This window comes from Apodemus sylvaticus, chromosome 22, assembly GCF_947179515.1.
Source record: "Apodemus sylvaticus chromosome 22, mApoSyl1.1, whole genome shotgun sequence".
Classification (NCBI taxonomy): Eukaryota; Metazoa; Chordata; class Mammalia; order Rodentia; family Muridae; genus Apodemus; species Apodemus sylvaticus.
The window spans coordinates 41671310-41683843 of record NC_067493.1 but is presented as its reverse complement, the minus strand read 5'-3'; positions in this window follow the sequence as shown (position 1 = coordinate 41683843).

Below are 12534 nucleotides of genomic sequence, written 5' to 3'. Positions count from 1 at the left end.
TAGGATACTTGAAGATGGGGACAAACCCACACTGCAGAACGTTCTAGTGTGGTCACAGTGTTGGAGGTGGTGGTAGGGAGTGACCCAAAGGCATAGTTAGCGTCAGTTGTCAATTTCGCACACATGAGAAGAGGAAACGTCGGCTGAGGAATTGCTTCCGACAGACTGGCCTGTGGACAAGTCTGTGGGGGCATTTTTGATGATTGATTGATGTGGGAGGGCCCAGCTCCACCTTGGTGATGCCATCCCTGGGCAGCTGGTCCTTGGTTGTACAACGAATGAAAGCAGAGCAAGCAAGCCGCATTCCCTCCATGGCTTCTGCTTCTGTTCCTGCCTCCAGCTTCCTGTCTCGAGTTCCCATCCTGACTTCCCTTTTGGATGGATTTCTAACTTGAAAGAAACCCTTTCCTCCCCAAGTTGTTTTTGGTCAGTCGCAACACCAGAAATCAAACTAGCAGCAAATGTCACAAAATCGTAAGGTTGTACTTCTTTTATAAATATTTGGTGGTTATCCTTTAAATTATTTGTGTGTGCACGCACATGCATGTGTGCATTCAAGCAGAGACCTCAGAGGCAAGAAGAGGACATCAGAGCCCTTGAAGCTGGAGTGACAGGTGGTTGTGAGCCATGGATGTGGGTCCTGAGGACTGAAGTTAGGTACTCTGGAAGGGCAACAGATGATCTTTAAAAAAAAAAAAAAAAAGATTTATTTACTATATGTAAATACACTGTAGCTGTCTTCAGACACCCCAGAAGAGGGCATCAGATCTCATTATGGATGGTTGTGAGCCACCATGTGGTTGCTAGGATTTGAACTCGAGACCCTCAGAAGAGCAGTCATTGCTCTTAACCGCTGAGCCACCTCTCCAGCCCCAACAACAAATGATCTAAAGAGCTGAGCTACCTTACAGCCCTCAACCCAATCCTGTTTTCTTTGAAACACCTGAAGTAGGCAAGTGTCAGTGCACGTTAGGCCAGGGCCATTGTCCAACCAGAGTGTGACTACCAGAGTGTAAGGTTTAGGGGCAGAGGCAGGTCTTAAAATTAGTCGTATAGTGCGGTGGTTTGAATAGGTTTGGCCCCATATATTCATGGGTTTGAATGCTTGGCCCGCCCACGAGGAATGACACTATTAAGAGGTGTAGCCTTGTTGGAGGAGGCGTGGCATTGTTGGGGTGGGCTTCCAGGTCGCCTATGCTTAAAAGCCCTTAGGATCAAGATGTAGAACTTGATTAGGGTTAGGCTTAGGGGATAGGGTTAGCAAGATGTTCCTTCTCCAGCATCTTGTCTGCCTGTAGGCTGTCAAGCTTCCTCCCGCCATGATGATAGTGGACTGAACCTCTGAAACTGTAAGCCCAGCCCCAATGAAATGTTTTCATTCATAAAAGTCGCCTTGGTCATGGTGTCCCTTCACAGCAATGAGACCCTAACTAAGACTTTAGGATCTATGAATAGAATAAAACCTGTTTTTTGTTTCCTTGAAGTAGACACATTGTATGATCCCTTAGCTGTGTCTTGGTAGAGCTGTTACCAACTGGAAGTGAGCCGGTGATTACAACCGAAGAGGCTGACACTGCAGAGATGACTCAGCAGTGAAGCATACATGCTAGCTTTGCAGGGGAGAGGAATTAAGCTCCCCGCATCCATGTAGGGTGGCTCCCAAATCCTTGTAACTCCAATTCCAGGACATCTAATGCCCTATTCTGGCCTTTGAGGACACTGCACTCAGGTATACAAACCCACGCTCAGATATATACACACAATCACGCATGAGTGTTAAAATGGGAGTGGTTTCACATGCAAACCTGGGTGTCTTGCCACACAACGATGAGTGAAACAGAAACTCAGGCAATCCTTCCTCCCACGCAGTTGCCACTGAGTCAGGGCATGCCAGCCTGGGTGTAGTCTTCCCAGATGTCGTGGCTGCTCAGCTGGGCCTGAAGCGTTTTGACGAAGAATCCAACAAGGGCCCGGTCCAAGACTAAGACTTTAGAGGTCCAGTCAGCCTCCAGCCCACACGCTTCAGGTCTGTGAGCTAGCCATCATTAGGAATGTTAGTTAGCTGCCATGCTGCAAAGGCAAGCTTGCTGACACACACAGCACACGGAATTTAAAATGCCACTTTTGAATGACTTCAACAATAAATGTACAACAAAGAGGCCATGAAGTTGAAGGAGCAAGATAGGACGAGGGCATGGGGGAGGGACTTGCTGCTGGCATCCCTCCCAGTAGGTGTGGGTGGGAAGAGTCACTGAACTCTCCCCAGAGACTCCAGCCACTGCCCTCTACACCTCCCAGGGAGTGGTGCTTTTCCAGCCAAGCAGTGTGCGGATGCGTGGTCTCAGGAGCCGCTAGAGGGTACAGGCTCTAGAGCACTGCCATCTGCACTATGGGAAGTTGTAGCCTATGCCGGGGCTAAGACTTTCTCATGAGGCCACTTTGGGTCAGCCACACTCCTGTCAATAACCCCTCACACACGTTCTATGAGCAAGCCCCAAATCTCACTGGTTCCCCAAGTTAGACTTTGATGGAATCATCCTTTGGTTTGTCATCGCTGCCCTGAACAAGGAAGGGGGTGGCTATTTAAGTCCCTCCAGGTAAAGAGTCCCCGAAATAGCGCGTCCCAGCTGCTCAGCCTCTGCACTCAAGCTACTTCTGCTTTTCTAGAGTTGTCTACTTCCCCGGGGAGCGACCCTGGCAGGGCCTCTGCTCATCCCCTACACCAGGCCACAGTGCAGGTCTGTCCTCTGACTCCACTTAGCTGTGGACAGCTGTCATGAATTCTGTCTATTTCAGAGTAGAAGTAGCAACTAGGATTTGGGAAAACGTGAACAGAAGGAGAAGATGTATGTTAAAGAAATAAATCCAAGCTAGAGCCCACCAACAGTATGTGCTCTGGTGTATTTATTAACCCTGCTTTCTGGATGACCCTGGGCGTCTTTTAACAGAGGGTGTAAGGCTGTCTGCTTAGAGAGATGAGTCATTGCAAGCTCCCATTTTATTTGACTCTGGGGAAAAAGACTCCTTTGGCACTTTTTCTCCTGCACTTCAAAATGCACAAGATGTCTGTGAACATCAATCATTCGTCCTTAGAAAGGGAAAGGGCAAGAAGGGGGAAGAGAAAGAAACTTCCATTCCTGTGCATCTCAAGACGTTCAAGATGCCAACGGGTGTGCAGTCATGCCTTCCTGAACTCTGCTCATCACCATGTCTTATCACCAGGGAGATGAGGCTGGCATCAAACTCACAAGAATCCACCTGCCTCGGCCTCCCAGTGCCAAGATCAAAGAGGCTCTTAAGTCCTGACACATCCAGCCTCTGTGTGTGTGTGTGTGTGTGTGTGTGTGTGTGTGTGTAGGTGCCCTTGGAGGCCAGCTGCCTCTTCTAGAGTTGGAGTCACAGGCATCCGTGGGTGCCGAGATCCGAACTCGGGACTTCTGGAAGAGTAGCAAGTGGTCTCATTGCTGAGGCACCTCTCCAGCCCCCCTAATTATCACTTCATACTTTCTTAAGCGTGATCTTAGCCTTGGTGTGGTGGCACACACCAACAACCCTAGCACTGGGGGGTGGGGGAGGCAGAAAAGTCAGGTGATTCTCAGCTCCAGAGAGGGGTTAAGGCCGTGCTAGGCTACATGAGGTCTCAAAATGTTTCGCTTACCTTATATCTGTTTTAGCATAAAGGCCAAATGTATGTGTCTTATGTTAGACTATTAGGAAAGGTTGGGACAATGGCACTGAGTAAGACTTGAGGCACAGATATAACAATCAGTAAACCCAAGGCTGGCAAGATGGCTCAGTGGGCAAAAGCACTTGGCACCAGGCCTGAGTGCTGCACCCTGGAACACATGTGATGGAAGGAGAGGACTGACTCCCACACGTTGTCCTCTGATCTGCATACATGAGCTGTAGCATGTGCATGCCTATATACACACACACACACACACACACACACGTGCGCGCACACACACGCACACACATACGCGCGCGCGCGCGCACACACACACACACACCAATGAACAAAAGGTTTAAAAGTGAACCGGGGGGGGGGGGGGGGGGAAGGGGGGAAAGCTCACAATAATAAAAGGATTTACAACCCAGGGAGAAAAGGGACAATTGTTTAATTCTCCTGGGGAAAGCTACTAAACATGAAAAAAGTACCTTCACATTACTTGTGCCACTAGATTCTCAGTAGAAGAAATATTAAAATGGGAGAGGCAAAATATTTTATTTTAGTTTTTTTTTAAATTTAATTTATTTTTAAATTTTAATTTTTTTAAATGAAAAGAAGCTGTTGATTCTTTTTAAAGCCTGATGCCAGTGGAAGCCATTTTACAAAACTTCTGAGGAGACAATAAACAGCTATCTATTCATCCCAGATTTAAAAAAAAAAAATATGGTGGTGGTGTACCCCTTTAATCCCAACACTCTGGAGGCAGAGGCAGGTGGATCTCTATGAGCAAGAGGCCAGCCTGGTCTATAAAACAAACCTTCCAATAGATAGAAGGAATGCACACAAAGGTACACAGCAGGAAAAAGAAAAACAAGCCTTTCCTGAAAAGTTAAATCAAATGAAACAATAAACTTACAATTCAAAGGGAAGGCACTTTTCCTATTCACCTGGAAATTACTTTGAGGATGGATCCCCTGCTGGGGAGAATTTGAGATCAGCCCTTCTCTGCCCAATTAAAGGTTGCAGAACTGCAGACCTGGGGATCAGAGATGGCTCTAAATAGTTAGTGTTGCTAAAAGCAGCCCTAGTACTTAGAAAAATGGGTTCAACTACTCACAGATGAAATGAATTCTAGCAAATGTGGATGTTGGGATGCTCGGTAGTTAAATAATCTTGCAGGGCTGAGATCCAGAGGTGGAAGAACTCGCTCTACAGGCTTTTTCCGTTTGTATCACTATGTAACAAATTGAGGTACTCCAGCTGCTGATAATCAATGGGATTTATCAACAACCGGCTCTGCGGGTCAGACGTCTGGGCATCACCTTTATAAAAACACAGTTTAAAGTTACAGTTCCAGTCCACCTTGTCTATTTTTTTTTATAACTTCACAGCTTTATTTTTATGTTTAATTATGTTTATATGTCTGTATGGGGTTATGTGCACATGGATGTAGTTTCCTGTGGAGCAGACCATAGACATTGGCTCTCTTGGGGTTGGAGTTACTACTGGTTGTGAGCCACAAACATGGGTGCCGAGAAGAGACCGTACCTTCTGTAAATGTAGTAAGGGCTCTTCCCCGCTGAGCTAGCTCTCTAAGCCTTTATTACAACTTCTATACTAATTCTGGTCTGATAAATACACCCTCTCTCCTACACACACACATACACACACACACACACACACACACACCAGCTTAGGGCTTACTATTTCCATCAGAGAATTATCTTCCTATTTTAAGGCGAAGAAACTACATAGCTACACTTTCCGTTCTTGGGAATTTGTGCAGTAGATCTTACCTGAACCACCAGGAGAAGGCATGTCCCTATTTGGACATGTATGAATTTGCCTACCAAAATTATTATTTAAAATTTTCAATGTTATTGTTACTGGTGTGTATGCATGTGTAAGCTTGTACACATAAGTAAAAAGGTGTCTACAGAAGCCGGAAGTGTCAGGTCTCTTGCAGCTGGAACTAAATGCAGTTGTGAGCCACCTGATATTGGTGATAGGAATTGAACTCGGGTCCTCTGGAAGAGCAGAACACTCTCTTAACTACTGAACCAATATCCCAGACCTAAAAAAATTAATTACATTTAAATATGTGTTTCTGAGTACATACACAAGTCCATGTGCACCTGGAGAGCAAAGGTCTCACTTCCCCTTACGCTGGATTTACAGGAGGTTGTGAGCCACCTAATGTGAGTGCTGGGAACTTAACTTGGGTCCTGTGCAGGAGCAGGAAGCACTTTTAACCACTGAGCCTTCTCTCCAGCTACTATTTAACATTTTTAAATTACATTCATTCATTCATTTGTTACCGACCGTGGGTCTGCTTAGGGATATCCAGGGTCCTCTGGTCCAGGAAGGCACAGGTCCGGCTGAGATGACAGACAGAACAAACCACGCACACACAGAGGCGGTTTGAACTGAATGTATTTTGGAGTCATAAGGCAAGGATTTTTATACAGGAAGAGTTGGTATTACCATTTCAAAAGATGTAGCCAATGGGGCAGGCACAATTATCATAGCCATTTGGTACAAGGAAATGCAACATCAGGAACAAAGTTTCTCAAGAAACAGATACAGAGGATCAATTTACAGATGCCATCAAACTTCCTGATTAGAATACAGAGTCACTCATAGTTTACAGTAAACCTTCAAAGAGTTTGAAGTTTCTTATACCACCTGGGTCTTAACAAGTTCTTGTGAGAAATCCGTATCTAACATTTAGCCTTTTACCTTGTAAAACAAAAAACTTCCTAATTAAATTAATGCTTTCAGTACCAGAGTGCCCGAGCCATCCTCATATACATACGCACAGCCATAAAAACCTACATGTGGTTGGAAGGTAATAATTATGTAAACAACTATGAGGCAAGGCACTGAAATTCTAAAACGGGGGTTGGCAGTCAGTGAGTTGACTTCAAAGACCGGATTATCAGCCAGGCCTTAGGAATCCGGGTGAAGAGAGAAAAGGAGGAAGTCAAGGCAAACTGCTACTTGGGAACTAAGGGCTCATCTTAAATAGCCAGAAAGTAAGAGAGTACAGTAAATTGCCAGGTGAGATTATCAGCTTCCACAGCTTCCAGAGAGTTCTGTTATTCCCAGGAGGCATTTCTTTTCTGCCTCTGTCTGTAAAATACCATTTTTACAGACATCACTGGGCCACCGCGGCATTCATTCATTTTAGGGTGTATTACTTGGTGAGGTCAGCTGTCCCTACATAGCTTGTTCCAGGACAGACATAGCTCCAGGGAGGAACCCCATCTCAGAAACAAAAAGAATACAGTTTCTGTAAGCTTGTCTAGAAAGAATGTAAATGAGAACCGGGTGTGGTGGTGCACACCTGTAATCCCAGCACTTAGGAGGCAGAGGCAGGCAGATTTCTGAGTTTGAGGCCAGCCTGGTCTACAGAGTGAGTTCCAGGACAGCCAGGGCTACACAGAGAAACCCTGTCTCAAAAAACCAAAAAAAAAAAAAAAAAAAGGAAAGTATTACTTGTTGTACCAGGACATACATGAGGAGGTCAGAGGACAACTCATAGCAGTGAGTCCTCTCTGTCATGTGTGTCCTGGGGGTTAAATTCAGGTCATCAGGCTTAGAGGCAGGTACTTTCACACACTGAGGCATCCCAACCAGCCCTGATACCATGGTAACTAAATACAAAGAGAACACATTAGACACAAAACCATCTCTTGTTCCTCCTCCTTTGATAGCAAGGATAAATGCCAAGCAAAGCAGAGCAATGATCATCAACAGAGGTGTTCTATCCTTGGGGCTGGGGGTGTGGTTCAGTGGGTAGCGTACTAGCCTACAATGCTCTAAGTCATGGGTCCCATCCACAGCAGCACAGAAAATCACGCATGAGGATACACACCCCGAAATCCCAGTGGTTTGAAGGTTTAGGCAGGAGAATCACAAGTTCAAGGCCATCCTTGGATGCAGAGTAAAGTGTCCTCATTTGCTGAACTGGCTAGCTTTATGTCAACTTGACACAGCTAAAACCACTGGAGAGGAAGAAAGCCTCAGTTGAGAAAAGGCCTCCCTAAGACCAGGCTGTGGGGCAGGCCTGAAAGGACTCTGGCCAGCTAGAGTAAGGCTCTGGTAGGCCTCGCCCTTCTTTTTCTTTCACTCTGCCTTGCTAAAAGGCATTAGGTTACATTCCTAAAGCCGGCCACCAAGGTGTATTCCCTTTTATGGTCACTTCCTCCTCCTGAGACTGACCACCAGCGTCCAGCTATCAAAGGATTAAAGTTCAGCAAATCAAAAGCTCCCCTTGGCTCACCTAACTAATATGCCCAATTAAAATGAAATGCCTCATTGTAATGCAAGGTTTCCCTTTTACCTTTATAAACCAACATTTGCCTATGGGCCACTTCTGTCTCCTTTCTATCCAGAGTCCATCCTTTGTCCCTCGGGGACAAATATCCCTTGGGGACAAATATCCCTCCCCCCCCTTCCCTTGTTCCTCTCCCTTCTCCCTCATCCTCTTCTCTTGTCTTTGTCTCTTATCCTGCCCTCTGTCCCTCTGGGACAAGTACATCTCCAACTTGGTCTTGGGGGTCCTGAGACAATACTTTTCCTTTCAAAGCCTGTGGAACATTTTTTTTCTTAGTGATTGACATGGGAGGGCACAGCCTATTGTGGGAGGTGCCAGCCCTGGGCTGGTGGACCTAGGTTTTTTTTGTTGTTGTTTTGATTTGTTTGTGTGTGTGTGTGTGTGTGTGCACGTGTGCGTGCGCGTGCTTTTAAGACAGAGTTTCTCTGTATAGCCCTGGCTGTCCTGGAACTCACTCTGTAGACCAGGCTGGCCTCAAACTCAGAAATCTACCTGCCTCTGCCTCCCAGAGTGCTGGGATTACAGGCGTGCACGGACTTAGGTTTTATAAGCAGGTTGAGCAAACCTTGAGGAGCAAGCCAGTAAGCAGCACCCCTCCATGGCTTCTTCATCAGCTCCTGCCTCCAGGTTCCTGCCCTGTTTGAGTTTCTGTCCTGGCTTTTCATGAAGGTCTACAGTGTGGAAATGTAAACCAAATAAACCCTTTCCTCCCCAACTTCCTTTTGGTTATGGTGTCTAATCATAGCAACAGAAACAGAAACGAAGATATTTGCTTTCTAGCGCTGTTTTAAAACACTGACAGAGGACAGATGGTGGGCTGATCTCTGTTAGCTTGAGGCCAGACTGGTCTACAGAGTTCCAGAGAGCCCAGGCTACATGGAGACAGAGACCCTGTCTTGAAAATCCAAAACATGATGATGACGAAGATGACAATGACTATGACTGGGGAGGAAAGAATGTATTTGGTTTACACTTCCATGCCACAGTCTATCCTACAGAGAACTAAGGGCAGGAACTCAAGGCAGGAGCCTGGAGGCAGGAATTGAAGCAGAAGCCATGGAGGAAGGTGGCTTGCTCCTCATGGCTTGCTCAGCCTGCTTTCTCATGGAACCCAGGATCACCAGTCCAGGGGTAACACCACCCACAGGGGGCTGGACCCTCCCACATCAATCAAGAAAGCACCCCACACACTTGCCCACTGGCCAATCTGATGGAAGCATTCTCTCAGGTGAGGTTTCTCTCCTTAGATGACCCTAGCTTGTGTCAAGTTGGAAAAAAAAAAACCAACAACTAACCAGTGTTGCACTGAGCTTATTAAAGCCAGCCTAGATTCCATGAAACCTTGTCTACAAAATATACACACAAATACACGTTTCTATTGAGAAGCCAAAGAAACAAGTATTTAAGTTGACCGGATGTGTAAGGGGGTGGCTCTGGGGCTTCCTGATTCTTAGATTCCTGTGTAGAGCTTGCAGCTGAAGGCTCTGTGGGGAGGGGACTGAGCATGGTTCAGAGCCTGAAACAAGGTCTACACTGACGTCACCCTGTGAACAGGAGGATTGCTGTGAACATGTTCTAAGATCTGAAAAACTCCAGCACACAAAGGAAGGAGTGACCCATCATGATCAGGAAGGTGTATGCCAGGGGAGAAGAGATGGCGGTGGGAGCCCTCTGGTCCCTGGACAGTCTGACAGGAAATAGGATCAGATAATAAAACTCAAGGCTGGACCAACCCCTACCCCTACCCCTCCTCAGCCCACTACCTCTATAGAGGCTCTACTTTCTAAACGTCCTCCAATCTTTCAAAACAGCAACAGTGCCACCAGATGAGGATCAAGGGTTCTAGACCACCAGCCCACACAGGCCCTTTCACATCCAAAACAGTGTTTTGTTTTGTTTGTTTTGTTTTTTCAGGGCAATGGGACTGAATGTGATTTTTGACTCACTCAAGAAGTGTGTGGTTGTGTTCAGAAATATCTACCACCCTCCACTCTTCTGCCTCTTCCTCTCCCTTTTCCTGTCTCTGTGTCCATCGCTCTCTCCTTTTCTGTCAAGCACTACTGCCCACTCATGCATGTACGCACATAGTGACCGGCAGCCCGCAGCATCACAAGGAGGAACGTGACAGAAAAGCTCAAAACTCCTCAGTATCAACAGACACGTGGCTGCCTGGCCCATAATGAGCATGAAAGGGAAAAAAACAAAACAAAACAACCACAACAAAGAACCCCAAGAGTTGAGTTTTGACGATAAGAGCCATGTCTGAAGGCCTCAGACCCTCAGAGCTCTCCTCCAACCGCCCATCATCTTTTCAGGGCTGATGAGAAAACGTTTTGTTCTCCCCCATGCTAGGAGCTAGGAAACATCTGAGCAAACATTATGATCAAAGAGAAAAACAGATTTCCCCCCCTTTGTGTACATTTGAAGAGCCTTATGTTAGAAACAGCTGGAGTGGTATCAGCAGCCTCCCCTCCCCAACAGTAACTTCAATAATAATTTCTGCAGTTCCCACCATAATGTTAATATTTGCCCCTGGGCCTTCCTCCCCTCATCCCCCCAGAGACAGGGTTTCTCTGTGTAGCCCTGACTGTCCTGAAACTCACTCTGTAGACTGTAGATCAGGATGGCCTTGAACTCAGAAATCCACCTGCCTCTGCCTCCCAAGTGCTGAAATTAAAGGTGTGCACCACCCCTGCCCAGTTCCCAGGCTCTTTTCTATTACCTACTTGAGACAATCATATGAGACCCCTTGAAAAATGAGCTCCTTAGCCATGATACTCCTTACAGCTTTTCTCAGTTTACACATGAGTTCATTGAAGCTGTGAGCCCCAAAAGATATGTCAGCCGGGATACCTATATTCCAGGAGCATCCAATGTGAGCTGGAGCCTAGCCAACCCTCTTGTAGTAGCACCGCCTCCTACCTGGAATCAGAACACAGCGGCTGGACAGACGGCTCAGTGATTAAGAGCATCAGCTGCTCTTGCAGAAGACCAAAGTTTGATTCCTGGCACCCACATCATCACCTCTAACTCCGGCTCCAGATCTGACATCTTCTAGCCTCCACGCACACGGCATGCACACACTCAACAGCCATATATGCAAGCAAGACACTCATCCCCAGAAATTAAAACTATACAAATCCTTGAAAGAAATAAGCAGGACACAGTGGCATGCGTTCAATGCTTCGTCGGAATTAAGCCAATGTTTACTGAATGCCCAGGATGTTCACAGTGCTGCCCCAGCACGTGGGGGTGCAGAGGATAGTGGCTAGCTTTGCACTCTTGATGCACTGGAGATGAGGACTGTCCCCTCCCATGTCCAGTTAGAAGATAGAATAGGACCAGGTGGGTGGGGGTGGGAGGGGTGAGTGGACAAAACACGTAAGAGTGGGAAAGATGGGGAAATAGTTTATATGAGTCGAGTGGGGTGTGTCTCGAACGTGGTCAGCCCTGAAACTGGAGCTTTGTCAAAGTTCGTGTGGCGTAGTGGTTTGAATGAGAATGGCCCCCATTTGTTCAAGTATTTGAACATTTGGTCCTCAACAAGGTAGCACCCCGTAGGGGGGGAGGGGATTGAGTTTTAAGGGTGGAGCCCTTGTCACTGGGGACAAGCTTTGATGGTTTAGAGTCTCGCCTGGCAAACACCTTTCATTCCAGCACTCAAGAGGCAGAGGTATAAGTGGATCCCTGAGCCTGGTCTACAGAGTGAGTTCCGGGATGGCGAAAACCTTGTTTCTCGAAAGACCAAAATCAAACCAACCAACCAACCAACCAACACAAAATAAAACAAAGCAAAAACCCACGTCTTTAATCCCAGCACTGGGGAGGCAGAGGCAGGCAAGATCTCTAAGTCTGAGACCAGCCTGGTGAGTAAGTTCCACGACAGAAGTCCTAAATAGTGATGCCCTGTCTCAACCAAACCAAAAACCAAACCAAACTCAAAATGACAAGAGTCTCCGGGGAACTGACCTAAGCTGACCTTGAACTTTCTCCCCTCCTGCTTTTGTGCCCTGAGCAGCAGGGGGGTTTATAAGTGTGTGTCACCATAGGCAGCTTACACCAACTGAGGTCATTAGACATGTTCTTGTTTCTCTAGACTTAGATTACAATCACGGGGGTGACCTCAGACCTCCCCCTCCCATTTTTCTCCTGATAAACAAGCTTTGCTGAGGGTGACAGTGTGCACCCCATAGGCAGCATTTGCCAGCTTCCTCACAACCTCAAAGCACTCATGTGGTCATTAAGGAAACACCATCAAGGAACCTGTGAATTTCCAGGAGTATGCCTGAAAAATGAATGTGCTATTCTGAGGACATCACTTTTCCTCCTTCCTTCCTTTCTTCCTTCCTTTCTTCCTTCCTTCTTTCTTTCCTTCCTTCCTTCCTTCCTTCCTTCCTTCCTTCCTTCCTTCCTTCCTTCCCTCCTTCCTTCAGGAATGTGAATGTGATCGGATGAACTACACTGTATAAAGACACCTTGAAGATATCTCCAGATTCAAAGATTCTGGGAAGCTGGAGCAGTTGCT